This window comes from Corythoichthys intestinalis, chromosome 14 (assembly GCF_030265065.1).
Source record: "Corythoichthys intestinalis isolate RoL2023-P3 chromosome 14, ASM3026506v1, whole genome shotgun sequence".
NCBI classification, from domain to species: domain Eukaryota; kingdom Metazoa; phylum Chordata; class Actinopteri; order Syngnathiformes; family Syngnathidae; genus Corythoichthys; species Corythoichthys intestinalis.
In genome coordinates, this window is record NC_080408.1 from 3,467,661 (window position 1) to 3,485,452 (window position 17,792).

A 17,792-nucleotide genomic window follows, 5' to 3' on the forward strand; every position below is an offset into this window, starting at 1 on the left:
ATAGTTTAAGGAAAACAAAGCAGAATGTAGGGCCATAAGAGATACATGACCCCTCCTTATCACGGAAGCCAAATGTGTGCGTCGTGCAACTGACTGACCAAGATTGACGCTGACATCTACAAGCCCACGTCTGCACCAACTCTCGCAATCATTTTCTCCCGGACAGTCCAGAAAAAATGGCGGGACGCCCTGTCCCAACACAAGGAACACCGGAGAACGCCCGATATCCAACTGATAACACGACTGACAAGACTCCAAGAGCCCTTTTGATGCTGAGGTGGCAAAATCTACAACCTTCGTTGCCCTGACAACAGTAACTCCCGAATCCTCCTGTCCAATCCACAGACAGACAATAATCCTAAACAACGCCTAAACACACCCTTCTTTCTGCCCACAGCCCACCCCGGGAGAGCCTTCAAAAGACTGAATGTCTAACTAAGCATTGTCACTTTTCTCAGGAACCTTTTGTTGACTTGTGATATGGTGACCGTGGATCCTCGCCTGGGTCCCTCTGTGCTGTATGATTGCTGTCGACTCAGAATAAATTTTCAACTTGTGTTTCGAAGCTTTTTTCCAGGTTTCAGAATTGAGTCAGTACAAGGGGTTACGTGTGAGGTGAACGCGCCGGGTTTGGCCTTTTGGCTGGGTTGCCGGAGTCTCGCCGGCCCTAGTCGTTGGGGCTGCGCCGGGGTCAGATTCCTTTAATCTTTAGTGGGTCAAATTGAAACTCCGCTCACTATTTTGGCGGTGCTCTCTGGCGTTTCATGGGCCAAATTTTCAATCTTTGGTCCTTGCTCAGGAGTTGTTGTTGCTTTTAAAAGCTTAGGTCTGAAAAAAATTACGTATTTATCTTGCCTCTTCGGTCCTTGGGTGGTTTTGGCTAAGCAAAGCAACTGACCGTCTAAGGTGCTAGTCACATGATCTGTTCGAAAAATCATTTTTGACCCATTATAAAAATATTTTTTTTTGTTCATTTCATTCATTTTTGCTTGTTTTATTGCTTTACAACTTTTATAGACAACATTTTACCGGAAAACTCTTTAATTTTAAAAATCAGATATAGGAAAGTCAATTACATGCAATGACACTTTTCGGCCATAAACTCCGCGTATGCGCTACTCTACCCACCTTCGGTTATAAGTGTCAACTTTTGAATATCCGTCCACTGTCCCTGAAAGGGTTCGAATTAATAAACTAACTTGAATCATAATAAACCACCTTTTGCATTATAGATATGATATGAATAATAACGATATTGTTTTTCCCCTATCTCCATTTTCCTTCATCTCCAATTCAACACGTCTACGTCGGGCGTCAGCGCGCGCACGCGGGGTTCGCGTGTGTGCGCGCAGCCAGAGGATCGAGCGCGAGCGCGTCACGCACAGGCACGCACGCAGCAGACTGAAGAAGCAGCCCACTCACAAGTTCCGTCCGTCAATAAGGTGAGCACATCACGTCTTTTTCAGGCTTTTCACTTACATCTTATTATTTTTCATTTTCCTTCCTTAGGGAAGAAAAAAAAGAATCTCACGGGTTTGGTCTTTTTTTTTTTTTTTTTTTTTTATAGTCCCACGCGCCGCGTGCACAGTAGACAAAAGACGCGCGGCGTCCAACGCAAAAAGAACCCGCCGTTTCATGCACTCAACCAACGCGCGCAATTATTTGGTCTTCCTTTATTGTCATTTTTCTCACCGAGGCGAGAGAACGTGCACGAGCGTGAAAAAAGGGGCGTGTGCCGCGTGCTGGCGGAGCCACGGGCACGCGCGTGGTAAATATGTCACAATCATACACGCTATTTATATGATTAATATTTAATGTACTATAGAATCTTTTTTTTTAGGGTTCGGGAGTCTGGAATGACAGAAAAATTGCGCGCGCAATCACGAATTCATTTTTTTCTTCCAATATATTTTGGCATGATTTATGACATCTTCGTGCGTGTCCGCCGTCGGGGAGTCGAATGAAGCCACGCGCACGAGCACGCACGCGCCAACTTGATTGCTCTGTGGATAGCGGTCCTTTGTTTGCCGCGGTGCGCATGCGCAATGTGAACAGGGTGGGGATGCATGGGAGCGATGCCACCTTGCCTGTCAGGAGGGGGCGGGGCGGAGCGGGAGAAATAACCTTTTGTTAATGTGCGTGTATGTGTGTGAGATTCTGATTGGTTGTGATCAGAAGTGTGTCACTTATTGGTTGCCTTTGACGGCGCTAAACGTCCAATCCATTTCAACTGAAACATTTTTTGTTAAATTGAAAAAATAATTTAATATTTCTTTAACACACAAGAAAAAAGATCACTGCAAGCCAGTCTATTGTTGTTAATTGCATTTATTTTTTTTTAAGAGAGACAGAAAGAAAAGTGGTATTTGGTATGTGGCAAAATGAATTTTGGTATGTTGCATTTTTTCCGTATGTGGGCAAAATAAATTTTGGTATGTGGCATTTTTTTTTTCGGTATGTGGGGGTATGTTGCAAAATGGATTTTGGTATGTGGCATTTGTTTTTGGTGGCTTTTTTTTTTTTATGTGGCAAAATGCATTTTGGTATGTGGCATTTTTTTTTTTTTTTGGTATGTGGCAAAATGGATTTTGGTATGTGGCATTTTTTGGTATGAGGCTAAATGGATTTTGGTATATGGCAAAATAGATTTTGTTATTTGGCATTTTTATGTGGCTTTTTTTTGGTATGTGGCAAAATGGATTTTGGGATGTGGAATTTTTTCGGGATGTTGCAAAATGGATTTTGGTATGTGGCTTTTTTTTTTTTTTGGTATGTGGCTTTTTTTTTTTGGTGTGTAGCAAAATGGATTTTAGTATGTGGGCAAAATGGATTTTGGTGGGTGGCTTTTTTTTTCGGATATGGGCAAAATGGATTTTGGTAGATGGCTTTTTTTTTTTGGTATGTGGGGAAAATTGATTTTTGGTATGTGGCATTTTATTGGCTTGTAGCGAAATGTGTTTTGGTATGTGGCATCTTTTTTGGTATGTGGCATTTTTTTCGGGATGTTGCATTTTTATTTAGTATTTGGCATTTTTTTTGTATGGGGCAAAATGGATTTTGGTATGTGGCATTTTTTATTTATTTTTTTTGGTATGTGGCATTTTTGTTTGGTGTGTAGCAAAATGGATTTTAGTATGTGGGCAAAATGGATTTTGGTAGGTGGCATTTTTTCATATGTGGGCAAAATGGATTTTGGTATGTGGCATTTTTTTTGTATGTGGCATTTTTGTTTGGTGTGTAGCAAAATGGATTTCAGTATGTGGGCAAAATGGATTTTGGTAGGTGGCATTTTTTCATATGTGGGCAAAATGGATTTTGGTAGGTGGCATTTTTTTGGTATGTGGGAAAATGGATTTTGGTATGTGGCATTATTTTGTCGTGTAGCAAAATGTGTTTTGGTATGTGGCATTTTTTTTGGTGTGTGGCATTTTTTCGGGATGTTGCAAAATGGATTTTGGTATGCAGCATTTTTATTTAGTATGTGGCATTTTTTTTTGGCAAGTGGCAAAATGGATTTTGGTATGTGGCATTTTTGTGTGTGTGTGTATCAAAATGGATTATGGTATGTAGACAAAACGATTTTGGTATGTAGCATTTTTTTCGTATGTGGCAAAATGGATTTTGGAGTGTTGCAATTTTTGTGTGTGTATCAAAATGGATTTTGGTATGTGGGCAAAATGGATTTTGGTAGGTGCCATTTTTTTCATATGTGTTCAAAATGGATTTTGGTAGGTGGCATTTTTTGGTAGGTGGTATTTTTTTGGTATGTGGCAAAATTGATTTTGGTATGTGGCGTTTTTTTGGTGTGTAGCAAAATGGATTTTGGTCGGTGGAATTTTTTGGTATGTGGAATTTTTTTTGGTATGCAGTAAAATTGATTTTGGTATGTGGCATTTTTATTTGGTATGTGGCAAAATGGATTTGGTATGTGGCATTTTTTCGGGATGTGGCAAAATGCATTTTGGTATGTGGCTTTTTATTTTTTTTGGTAGAAAAATGCCACATACCATAATCCATTTTGCCACATGCCAAAAAATGCTACAGACCAAAATCAATTTTGCCACATACCCCTAAAAAATGCCACATACCAAATAAAAAGGCCACATACCAAAATCCATCTTTTCCACATACCAAATTCCATTTTGCCACATAGCAAATAACAGTTTTCGTTCTCGACCCTGCTGCTTAATGAGGGAGATTTTTTTCTTTATATATTTAAATGGATGTCGATCACTGTATATGTATGGCATCAAAAAAATTTTTAAATTCATTTTAATTTACACAAAAAATAAAAAGTAACTGTCACCCTCCGCAGTCCACACGGATTAGACATCCATCGCCGTCAATGGCACAGAATAAGTCAATGACAGCGTTGGCCGTGTTCATAGATGGCCACACGGTATCACAGCGGGATGAATGAACAAGCGCCAGTGGTCACGTGACCGCAGTGCTGCCGTCGCCATGGTGATTTTGAAGTATAGGAGGGGTTGGGGCTGAGAGCAGGAACATGGCTGCCAAATGTTCTTTGAACGCGTCTGACGAAATAAAGCCATTTTATATAATGGTATGGATATGCCATCAAATAATACATTTTTAATGATTTGATAAAAAAATTGCAGTATATAAAAGCTATTTTTGAATTAACAGCAGAAGCAGCACAGTAGCGTAGGCCTATATATTTTTGCTCAAATACAAAGATATCTAATTATCTTGTACCAATACTTGGCTGTATATTAAGTTAACATTGTAACTCCTCCCACTTTCCAAAAACACGCACGGTAGGCTGAATGAACATTCCAAATCTTCATATTGAATTTCAAATCTTTGTAAAACTCACTGAAATGTTGGTATACTGGGCCGGTGTCCTGTCAGATTTTGTACCCCATCAGAAATTACAACTTTGCGGTTCTGCGCATGCGCGTAACGTTACAAACGCCCGCAAATGCAGTTCTTCCAAAGTAAACACTTTCTATAAATAACGGAACTATGTACAGTACTTATGTTTAGTCACGGACGCACATGAAGGAAAGTTCCCTGTGCTGTTGAGCTTTTATTTACGCTGTTTTCATGTTTCCAAACTATGTTTATGATGAACCTTGTTTAATTATTCTCCAAAGATGCTAAATAAAGTCCAACTGAATGCACAGTCCCTGACAAAAGTCTTGTCGCTTATCCATTTTGTTGAAAAAATTGCTAATAACCTGACTTTTAATTATTCAATGGCTCATATGAAAGCTAAGACCCTGCCAAATGATGATGAATGTACAAAAATATATTTTTTTCACTGAAAAAAGATTGATCATTTAATGAAGACATAAAGGTCAAATTTTGGCAAGACAAAAGCTTTGTCGCCTACAGAAAGTAGTGTGAAAATTAAACAAAAAATTTACTTCAATTACAAAAATATGTTACATAACATAAGCGAATTAAGTAGTGGTGCTTTAGATCCAAATTGAATATTTTGTATGACTTCCATGGGCTTCGGCAAGGATTCTTACAATTTATTGATGAAGTCATCAGGAACATCAAAGAAAGCAGTCTTGCATGCCTCCCATAGTTCATCAACATTCTTGGGTTTCGTCTTCCATGCTTCCTCCTTCATCTCATCATTCCCAGACATGCTCAATGATGTTGATGTCTGGTGACTGGGCTGGCCAGTCCTGGAGGATCTTGATCTTCTTTGCCTTGAGGAACTTTGAGGTAGAGATTGAAGTATGTGATGGAGCACCATCCTGCTGCAGAATTTGTCCCTTTTTTATGGTTAGGAATGTAAGAGGGAGCTAAGATTTATTGATATTTCAGACTATTTATGTTACCTTCAACCCTGCAGAACTCCGCCCACCCCCATACTGGATGTAACCCCAGACCATAATTTTGCCACCAGCAAACTTCACTGTTTTCTGAGTGAATCTCGGATCCATGCGGGCTCCAGTAGGTCTCCTGCAATATTTGTGGCGACTGTGGTGTAATTCAATGGAAGATTCATCTGAAAAATCCACCTTTGGCCACTTTTCCAGCCTCCATCCTTTTGACAGGCTGTGGGCCTTGGCAAATGCCACAAGGTTTTTTAATTGTCTGCACCCTGAGAAATAAATAGTCTGAAATATCAACAAATCTTAGCTGCCTCTTACATTCCTAACCATAAAAAGGGACAAATTCTGCAGCAGCATGGTGCTTCATCGCATACTTCAATCTCTACCTCAAAGTTCCTCAAGGCAAAGAAGATCAAGATCCTCCAAGACTGGCCAGCCCAGTCACCAGACATGAACATCATTGGCAAACACACACGCAAAACAGATGCAGAGGGATATGATGGCAGAGCATTCAGAGGAAAATTTGTCCTTTACGAGGTGGAGAAATAAACACTATTTCAAGTTGGTCGAAATTAAAGGAAAGAACCTGCATGTAAAATGTAATTTATGTCCCGGGTCAAAGCTTTTGTCGACATCTGTGGTAAGCAATTCAAATCTGTTTATTTTTGTTGCACTTCAAGTGTAGGATAAATCTGTTGCTGGTGAGGTGCAATAAATATTACAAGGTTCTATAACACAACTACCTGTCTGTTCTTCTCTATTCAACTGACTCGAATACTGCTCAGAAAATTTCAAATTCTTTGACATACAACAACTTCTTTTTAAAGTAACGGAAATGGTTACTTTCCCTGGTAACTAGTTACTTTCACTATAGAGTAATTCAGTTACTAACTCAGTTACTTTTTGGAAGACGTGAGTAACTATAACTAATTACTTTTTAAAGTAACATGCCCAACACTGGTCATAAGACCGTCATAATGATGACATGACAGATGTCATTAAGTGCTATCCGGCAAATGATGTCACTTTTGAATGCTCGTGACAGTGTCATGCAGGGGCGGACTGGGACTAAAAAGAAGCCCTGGACTTTGACTCAGCCCAGCCCACAAGAATCGCTATACGAAGGGAAACACCCCCCCAGGGGGGGTCCGGGGGCATGCCCCCCCCCGGGGAGAATTATTATTATTATTATTATTTTTACATTTTATTGTAAAATGCATCAATTTCGTGCACTTTGAGAGAAAAATGAAGAAAATGTGTCTAGACTGTGACTGTCTGACTTGGGGCGCTCAAAGTACTGCAAGGCTGAACTGGAGTTGGATTCATTTTCTGTACTAGCTTTATGATCAACCTGAATAAACAAATGAAATAATTTATTTTTCAAAGCAAGTTTTATGTATCCAATTGATTATATCTCTATATATCTCTGTCTATAAAATGAATTCATTGTTTATGCCATAATTCAGTGGTCTCCAAACTATTCCACATAGGGCCACAGCGGGCGCAGAATTTCATTCCAACAAAACAAGACAACACCAATCTGGTGTCTTACGAGTGTAATCAGTTGACTGCAATCAGGTGCTGCTTGTTTTAGCAGAAACTTCATTGGTTAAACTGTCTGTATTCGATTGGTTGAAACAAAAACCAGGCCCCACGGCGGCCCTTGAGGACCGGTTTGGAGACCCCTGCCATAATTAATCTTGCCATACAAATAATAAATTTCAATGAAAATACAATAAACATTTCAAGACAAATCCTGGATACATAACCTTCATTGGAAAGTATTAACCAGAACACAAAACGATATATAAATGATGAAAAATATATATCATATCAATTTAACTCCCTAAACTTTAAAGTAAAACCATTCATTTTATCAATATTTTGTTGTATTTCTTCCGAATTAATATTGCTGTTGCGTGTGCATAGGTTGTTTTACAGCTATTTTTTTTTTTTTTTTCCTTAGGAGAGTGATAGTAGGACTAGCACACACTGTAACTTGACACGATTGCAAACGGGTACATCGACTAGCTGGCACTAACCCTTTAATTGTCATTTATTTCATTTAAAATGTAGCTACCTGGTGGATAACAATTGCCAGTATACCGAGCAGTATACCTTCATCCCTACTTAATTGCCCTGCGCTTGTCTGGGGAACTTCCACCAGCTTATCATTACCCCCTCGCTCTTCTTTTCTCTCTCCCTGCACCGGCTGCACGTCAGAGCGTCTGCAGCTGCCACTCTCACCATCGACAAGGGCTGGGCAGTTGTTACCCGACGTGGCCGTTGCAGCCAGACTGCTGCTTGCGAAAATATTTGTCAACTTATGACATTTTAATGCTTCGCTCTCCAGTTTCTTTAATTTTTTTCTCCCTAACCTTCTCCGCGCCACCCTTCTCTTTTCTTTTTTTGCCACCACCGTCCATATTGTGCATTAACACTCGTCGCTGCCACCTGTCGGATTGGATGCGAACTGCAGATAATCAGAGGACAGAGGGGGATAAAAACAGTGATGTATAAAAAAAATGGCGGCCGCCGGCCGTCCAGGGCACCGGCTGTTCTGTGATCCTCCAGAACCCACAGATTACCAGTCCGCCCCTGGTGTCATGTCATCACTACGACAATCTTAAAAACCTCCTGTCAAATAAAGTGTTACTTCAAATGATTGGTTCTGAAGGTTACTGTTGTGAAATGATATGAATATGTATTGCGCTCAAAGCTTGACTTAGAAAGTATGAAGTATTGGTATTTCCACGAGTTGACAGAAGGGAAGTGGGAAACCGAGCCTTTGAAAGAGGAAGCGGATTTGATGGCGGACGGGCTGCTGTTTGAACAAGTTGTGTGACCAAGATAAAACGTGCACATGCGACACGCTGATAAACTCTTCAGACTTTATTTTTATCCACGACGTTAGCGAAAGGAACAACTTCCTGTGTCGTTCACGGGCGTCGCGTTTCAGACTTCTTTGTCCGCCTGCTGGTCACATGACATATCACTTGTGCTAAAAAAATGCTGGGAGAGAAAGCAGGACGGAGACTGAGAAAACTTGAACAGAAAATGGTAGATGTGAAAGTCAACATCTCGCTGAACTTTAGCGATAACATTTCTGCGTGCCGCTCGCACTCATCAATGATTAACTTTGAATGATCGGCGGACATTGTTAGCTAGTCCATATTGGTATTTACGTATATGATTCCTGTCGTTGGCTGGCAACTGCATGGGGTATGCATGTGTGTGTGGATATACAGTGGTATGAAAAAGCATCTGAACCTTTTTGAATTTCTCACATTTCTGCATAAAATCACCATCAAATGTGATGTGAGCTTTGTCAAAATCACACAGATGAAAAAAACGGTGTCTGCTTTGACTAAAACTACCCAAACGTTTATAGGTTTTCATATTTTGATGAGGATACTATGCACACAATGACATAAGGGGGAAAAATAAGCAAGTGAAACATCACATTTAATATTTTGTGGTCCTCACTTTGGCAGCAATAACTTCAACCAAACGCTTCCTGTAGGTGCAGATCAGTCTGGCACATCGATCAGGACTAATCTTGGCCCAATCCTCTCTACAAAACTGCTGTAGTTCAGTCAGGTTTCTGGCATGAATCGCTGTCTTTAGGTCAAGCCACAACATCTCAATGGGGTTCAAGTCTGGACTTTGACTTGGCCACTCCAGAACGTGTACTTTGCTCTTCTAAAACCATTCTGAAGTTGATTTACTTCTGTGTTTTGGATCATAGACTTGTTGCAGCATCCATCCTCTTTAAAGCTTCAACTGTCTGACAATCAGCCACAGGTTTTCCTGCAAATCATCTTGATAAACTTTTGAATTCATTCTTCCATTAGTGATTGCATGTTGTCCAGGCCGTGAGGCAGCAAAACAGCCCCAAATCAAGATGCTCCCTTGACCATGCTTCACGGTGGGGATGAGGTGTTGATGTTGGTGAGCTGTTCCATTTTTCCTTCACGCACATGTTGTGTGCTACTCCCAAATATTTCAGCTTTGGTTTCATCAGTCCACAAAATATTTTGCCAAAACTTCTGTGGCGTTTCCAAGTGCATTTTTTGCGAACATTATATGAACAACAATGTTTTTTTGGTTTTTTTTTTTTTTTACATCAGTGGCTTCCTCTGTGGAGTCCTCCCATGAACACCATTCTTGTCCATGGTTTGACAGAGTTGATGTGTGCACAGAGATATTGGACTGTTCCAGTGATTTCTGTAAGTCTTTAGCAGACACTCCAGGGTTCTTTTTTTACCTCTCTGAGTATTCTGCACTGAACTCTTGGTGTCACCTTTGGTGGACGGTCACTCCTTGGGAGAGAAGCAACAGTAGTAAACTCTCTCCATTTGTAGACAACTTCTCTGACTGTTGATTGATGAACATCCAAACTTTTAGAGATGGTTTTGCATCCTTTCCCAGCTTGATCGCAGGTCTTTAGACAGCTCTTTTGACCGAGCCATGATGCACATCAGACAATGCTTCTCATCAAGACAATTGTTACCAGGTGTGTTTTTTATAGTGGGCAGGGCATCTTTAAACCACTCATCAGTGATTGCGCACACACTTGGCTTAAATTGTTTGGTAAGAATTGGTTTCGATTGCTCTTTAAGTCTCCTTACTTATTTTTTCCCCTTCTGTCATTGTTTGCATGCTATCCTCATTAAAATATGAACACCTATAAATGTTTTAGTTAAAGCAGACGCTGTATTTTAATCTGTGTGATTTTGACAAAGATCAGATCACATTTGATGGTGATTTTATGCAGAAATGTGAGAAATTCCAAAAGGTTCAGATACTTTTTCATACCACTGTAAGTCACACCGGACTATAAGCTGCAGCTGTCCTCACTGTATGTATTATAGGATGTTTATACCAAAAGATGTTAACCAGTAACATACTAGCCCCTCCTCAGTCGAAATGGATTGGACGTCCGTTGTCGTCAAAAGCAGTTAAGAGCGAGCAGCCCGGCACGACGCCTGCCGATATAAACCACAGCTCACCATGGAAAACTGATGAATGGCTGATTTCATCGTACGTGAAAAGGGGAAAAAAAAAATGTTGAGGTTGTCAGTAGGTCGTCGTCGCACCTCAGGAAGTGTGTCACCCCCTCCTCCTTCTCCTCTTCTTCATTTTGGGGTTATTTGGAGTTCAGCCCCGTCACCGTCTTGTGCTTTGAACCACGTTTAACATACTATTTTAAATGGAGTCATTCTTTATTGCATATATTTTATTTATTAAGTGATTAGTAGCTTGTCATAAATACTATATGAAGTACATCAGAAACAATTGACGGTTTTATTTACATCTATTTGCATCATTCATTTACATTTAACTCGTAGCGTTAGCATAGCATTCACGTCCGCGTTAGCATTAGGCTAACTCAAACGGCGAGTGTCCTCATAAAGTCTCCGGGTGGGTATAATTAATTTCTGTTTTCCACCTGATTCTGTATCATCACCAAGTTGACATTATCTTTATAGACGCTACAATATTAGGAATAGTCGGCGAGCTTTACTTATTTATTTATTCATGGACTAAAACTTTTGAAGTTTACTGTCGAAAATATTTTGAGTAATTGCCGACAAAAACTAGACGAAATTTGGGAGACGAGTTTTTGTTGAGTAAAACCACGAAAGACAAACACATTTTGAAATGACTAAAATATGACTAAGACTAATGAGTATTATCGTCCAAAAAGACTAGGACTAAGACGAAAAATTAAAATTTAAAGGGTTAGGGTTGCCATTAGCAATAGCCTGATGCTAACGCGAACATGAATGCTATGCTAACACTACAAGTTACATTTCGTGTGTGATGACCACTCACCACAAAGAGTTTAAGAGGACGTCCGCGTTAGCATTAGGCTAACTCAAACGGCGAGTGTCCTCATAAACTCTCCGGGTGGGTATAATTAATTTCTGTTTTCCACCTGATTCTGTATCATCACCAAGTTGACATTATCTTTGTAGACGCTACAATATTAGGAATAGTTGGAAAGCTTTATTTATTTATTTTTTCATGGACTAAAACTTTTGAAGTTTATTGTCGAAAATATTTTGAGTAATTGCTGACAAAAACTAGACGAAATTTGGGAGACAACTTTTTGTTGAGTAAAACTAGACGAAAGACAAACACATTTTGAAATGAATAAATTATGACTAGGACTAATGAGTATCATCGTCCAAAAAGACTAGGACTAAGACGAAAATTTAAAAGGTTAAGGTTGCCATTAGCAATAGCCTGATGCTAACGCGAACATGAATGCTATGCTAACACGACGAGTTACATTTCGTGTGTGATGACCACTCACCACAAAGAGTTTAAGAAGACGCTCGCCGTTAGCAATAGCCTGATGCAAACGCGAACGTGAATGCTGTGCTAATGCTACGAGTTACATTTAGTGTGTGATGACCACTCAGGACAGAAGTTTAAAAGCTAAAGCAAAATTGCATATTCTCTCTTCTTGCCAAGAAAAGAAGACAAAACTTAGCGTGTGTATCTCAAAACAGGTAAAGGGAAGACCGGAGAGGACACTAGCGGGTGAATTGGGGGGGGGCAGCATGTCACATGAGTGACACAACCAGACACACATTGTGAACATGTGACAAAAACTATGGCACATTTTCTTCTCGTTCTCGTCAGACGAAAACTGGCATTCGTGTTATGTTTTAGTCTCCCAATAAACGTTTTTAGCTTGTTGTCGTCTCGTCATCGTCATGAAAAAAATTGTTCGTCGACAAAATATTTTCGTTATAGTTGTCGTTGATGAAAACAACACTGCATCAGAGTTAGCATAACATTAAACTGTGTGAATTTGCTAATCTGCAAAACTCGAGTAGGAAGCTGCTTAGAGAGAAGTGTCCTCCTTTATGTGTTTTCTACTCTTAACGATTCTGTTCATAATTTTTATGGACAGAATTTCTAGGCACAGCCGAAGCGTTGAGGGTGTCCGGTTTGGTGGCCTCAGCATTTCATCTCTGCTTTTTGCAGATGATGTGGTGCTGTTGGCTTCATCAAGCCGTGACCTCCAACTCTCATTGGGGCGGTTCGCAGCCGAGTGTGAAGCGGTTGGGCTGAAGATCAGCACCTCCAAATCCGAGACCATGGTCCTCAGCCGGAAAAGGGTGGCATGCCCTCTCCGGGTCGGGGAGGAGATCCTGCCCCAAGTGCAGGAGTTCAAGTATCTTGGGGTCTTGTTCACGAGTGAGGGTAGGAGGGAGCGGGAGATTGACAGGCGGATCGGTGCAGCGTCTGCAGTGATGCGGACTCTGCACCGGTCCGTTGTGGTGAAGAAGGAGCTGAGCCAAAAGGCGAAGCTCTCGATTTACCGGTCGATCTACGTTCCTACCCTCACCTATGGTCACGAGCTGTGGGTCGTGACCGAAAGAACAAGATCCCGGATACAAACGGCCGAAATGAATTTCCTCCGCAGTGTGTCCGGGCTCTCCCTTAGAGATAGGGTGAGAAGCTCGGTCATCCGGGAGGGGCTTGGTGTCGAGCCGCTACTCCTCCGCGTTGAGAGGAGCCAGTTGAGGTGGCTCGGGCATCTGGTTCGAATGCCTCCTGGACGCCTCCCTGGAGAGGTGTTCCGGGCATGTCCCACCGGCGGGAGGCCCCGGGGTCGACCCAGGACACGCTGGAGAGACTATGTCGCTCGGCTGGCCTGGGAACGCCTTAGAATCCCGCCGGAGGAGCTGGCTGAAGTGGCTGGGGAGAGGGAAGTCTGGGCTTCCCTGCTAAAGCTGCTGCCCCAACCACCCGACCCCGGACTAAGCGGAAGATAATGGATGGATGGATGGATACTGTTAACGTTAATTAAACTGTGAGAAATGTAGTGAACCAAGGTTTAACCCCTTCTCCCCAATTTCCATTTTTATTTCATTTATGTGGTCTTAAAGCATCCTAAAGGAGCTTTCTTTTTTTTTTTGTTGAGTTTGGCTGTGCTTGTGTTTTACCTGAAGGAAGGCTCTGTTTTTGTTTATTTTCGTTAGTCCCCGACTAAGATGTTTTTCAGTTATATTTAATTTCTTTATTTAGACTGACAATGTTAAGCGGCAAATGTTGATTTTTTAAATTTTTTTTATTTCTGGATAGTTAAGATTAAGAGATTATTAACAAGTTTGTATTTATTTTGTTTGTTATACACCGTAATTTTTGGACTATAAACCGCTACTTTTTTCCCTCATCTTCAATCCTGTGGCCTATAGTCCAGAGGAGTTTATTTGTTGATTTATTTAGGTTAATAGGTAACGTCTCATAAGACTGTCACAAGACCATCAAAAATATGACACTACCATGAGCATTACTGAATGCTTATGACAGATGACATTGTGTGATCCGTTAAATTATGTCACTAACTCCATTTCTGTCCAGCTCAGAAAAGGCATCTGTTTTAAGCATTCATTAATGCTCATGACAGTGTCATGACATAATTATGATTGTCTCAGACAGTCTTATGGCACCACTGTCAAGTTTTTCCAATATACCATAACTCGCAATTAATGAAACAACTGGAACAGTAACTGAAGAAATAATTAGCACAGAACATCAATTTTGACTGTCATTTTCATCTGTAGCACTGCGAAGCATGCTAGGAGGCATGTTGGATAACAACAGTGTTGACAGCGAATGGCAGCAGAGGTTGAATGTCGCACCCAAGGAAGTAGTGATGGCCAAATGAAGCTTCTTGAAGCAATGAAGCTTTGCAGCCAATTGGTTCAAAGCTTCATGGTGGTTCATTTGACAGTCTAATGATACTGCTGTCAAATAAAGTGTTTCCAGTTAATACCTTTTGGAGGAAAATATCCCATAACACAGTGAGGACAGCTGCGGCTTATAGTCCAGTGTGGGTTTTCTGTGAACAAATGCCGTTTTTGTGTCAAATTTGGTGGGTGGCAGCTTTTCAGGTACGCCTTAAAATTACAGTAATTGAAATTATGTTGAAATATTGCTATTTAAATTCGCTGATAAAATCCAGACATTTATTCTGGAAGTTGTCAAAATGTTTCTTTAGTAGTTTTTTTTTTTTTTAAACAAAGGCTTGAATCGAACGGTGTATCACCTGAACCAATACATATGAAAATTAGTATAAGTCAATACAGATTTATTTTGCATTGATAATTTAGCCTATCAACTAATTAGGTTCATATTAATGAGAAATGTAGCCCTGACCCCTGTTCAATAATCTGTTTAGTCTTATTAATATCTTGTGCCCAACAAAAAGTGTACATGCAGGTTATGTTGTTATATCGTCCCTATCGACGCATTGGGCTGATTGTCTTCAGTCAATCAATAATCATCTTTGGACATTTTTCAACATGTCAACAAGTGACACATTTATATTCGGCATTCCGCACCTGAAGTCTCATTTTAATCAAAGCTGGCACATCGATTGATGGCGTCAGGTGAAGGGTGGCGCCCGGGATGGCGGGGGGGACGTTAGAGAAGTCGCCGGATTCATCGATCCGCGTGACGGATCTCTCGGAAACGAGACGGCGGTAGGAGAAGAACGGTCGGGGCGGATCTTCTGTCATTGTGATCGATTGAGATTTGTAACATTGAAGTAGAACGGAACACCACAGCAGGAATTAGATGGATTCTGGTCGTCGCAAGAAAAATAGCAAAGCGGAATCACACTCATCCTACATGTACCATAAAAACACAGGAACAGGAATACAACTTATTTATCTATTGATACAAAACAGTTGTTGACCAGGAATTAGCTAGAGCCTGGTAGCTACAAGACAACAATGGCGCATAAATTAGACAGACCCTGAACACATAACAATGAGGCCAATGTGTGTGCATACGGACATACAGTACGTAGACATATTGTATTGAAAAATAGACTGATCCCCAGGGGTGGGTAGGAACTAGGCATGTGCCAGTGTGAGATTTTGACGGTATAATAACTTTAAAGTACCTGTGACACAAAAATGCATTTTATTTCATGTTACACGTGATATTTTATGCTCCTGGATGAAATGGACCGCTTGGATGTGTGTGTAAGCGATCAATATATTTTAGGGCTGTCAAACGATTCAAATTTTTAATCGAGTTAATTACAACTCAAAAATTAATTAATCATAATTAATTGCAATTCAAACCATCTATAAAATATGCCATATTTTTCTGTAAATTATATATATATTCTGTAAAATAAATTGTTTGAATGGAAAGATAAGGCACAAGATGGATATATACATTCAACATACGGTACATAAGGACTGTAGTGGGCATTTCACTCTCCTGTCATTTAAATCTGTCAATGCTGTCCTCACTCCGAAGCGTCTACTTTTTCCAAAGCTAGACGGCTAGTGAACGACGCCTTAATAATCAGACTTCTTCCTTTTTCATCTGATTTATTAATAAAATAGCCTCAAACCATTGTCCTCTTTAGACCGTCATAAAACTACAAAAAAAAAAGTACACAAGCATTGCATTAGCAACAACGTTAGCTTAGCACGCTATACAGGTTCACTAAACATAAACAAAAGTGTCTCATACAAAAAATATAACATTTCGCTTACTAACATAATATGTACATTCTTTACAACAACCATACTTACGGACAAATTTTGTCCAAGGATCATGTAAGCACAACATTACAACGTAGGCGTCAGCCCGAGACGTCGTGCAGCCATATTGAACTGGCAAGATAACAATAAACCATGTCGCAAAGCGACCACAAGAGTTCGCTGTTAGACAGCACAAAAAGCCTTGCTGTAAAACTTACCAAAAGGCAGAATACTGTCTGAGCGGGACATGTGCGTTAATTGCGTCAAATATTTTAATGTGATTAATTTAAAAAATTAATTACCGCGCGTTAACGCGATAATTTTGATGGCCCTAATATTTTTTTTTTTTTAAATCCCGCGCCATGAAAACTGACTTCCGGATTGAGGAAGAATGCGAATGTGACATCAGCGGACTAATCATTTTCACAATACAGCCATCACTGCAGTATGCAGAAGGACTGCGGATTTAGCTGATTTTGCAGATTAATTCAATTATTTTTCGCATCACGCCAATATGCTACGGGCTTTTGTTACTACACCAGGGAGAGTAGTGTGAGCCTTTTTTGATTTCCAAAAGATCCCGTTCACCGCAAATAATCTGTCACTTTTGTCTCCGATTCTTGATTGTGTCTAGACTTCCACCCCCCTCGGTCCTCTTCGTGTGCCCACCTATAGAGCGCTATACTCGGCTTGGGCAGCCACGCGCTCCGACTTCAGCCGGTTTGTCAACCGAGAATGTGCCATTTTTGGCATTCATTCCCCTCTGCGTTCCCTGCGACGAGCACTGCTTGCCTGCCGAGGCCGCAGCAGAACAATGAGTCAAAACTTGCTCGCCGACGGGGGCTGGCCGATCGGTAAAGACAATCAAACCCTGCCGCCGTGTGTGACACGAGTCAGGGGAGTTTTGTGTGATTTTTTGTTTTCAAAAGGCGAGGAAAAGACTTGGAAGAGACGCTTGGTTCTGGTTAGCATGTCGCCTAGCTCTCATTCTTCCTCTTTTGTTTACGCTTGTTCCTCCGTCTCCGAGACGCCGGGAGGGAAATGACAAGAGCCGCACTAACTCCGGTGGAATAAAATACCGTTTGGGAGGTTTAAGAAGTCGGTATTTTTTACCCTTATGTGGTAATTTAGCCCTGTCGTACTGAATAAATGCGTTTTTAATATTTCATGTTCCATTTAGCACGAGACTGTTATTTGTCATGACCATTCAATGTATTCAGCAATCGGGGAAAAATACTTAGAGCCAAATAATAACCTGTAAATAAAATCACTAGGCATGTGCCGGTTACCGGTTTCATGGTTTACCGTGGTGTGAAAATGTCGCGGTTTCAAAACCACTAAAATTTTCCGTCAGACCGTAGTACGGTATTCGCTATTTTTCATGTGTCAAAAATGCAGCCAGAAGTGGCTTGGCGCGGCAGCGCTCACCCCCTCCCGTTTGTTGCTGTGT

At 40.8% G+C, this 17,792-nt stretch overlaps 1 protein-coding gene across 2 annotated transcripts in view; it reads left to right on the top strand.

Moving 5' to 3' along the window:
• The first annotated feature begins 1,328 nt into the window (after positions 1-1,328).
• The window catches only part of basp1 (brain abundant, membrane attached signal protein 1), a 31,681-nt gene continuing 15,217 nt past the window's right edge, over positions 1,329-17,792 (top strand). Inside the window, exon 1 of one of the 2 annotated variants that reach the window (XM_057856667.1) lies at positions 1,329-1,442. The gene's annotated coding sequence lies outside the window, so the exon portion shown is untranslated. The remainder of the gene's footprint in view (positions 1,443-17,792) is intronic. The other variant, XM_057856668.1, reaches the window with a different exon arrangement.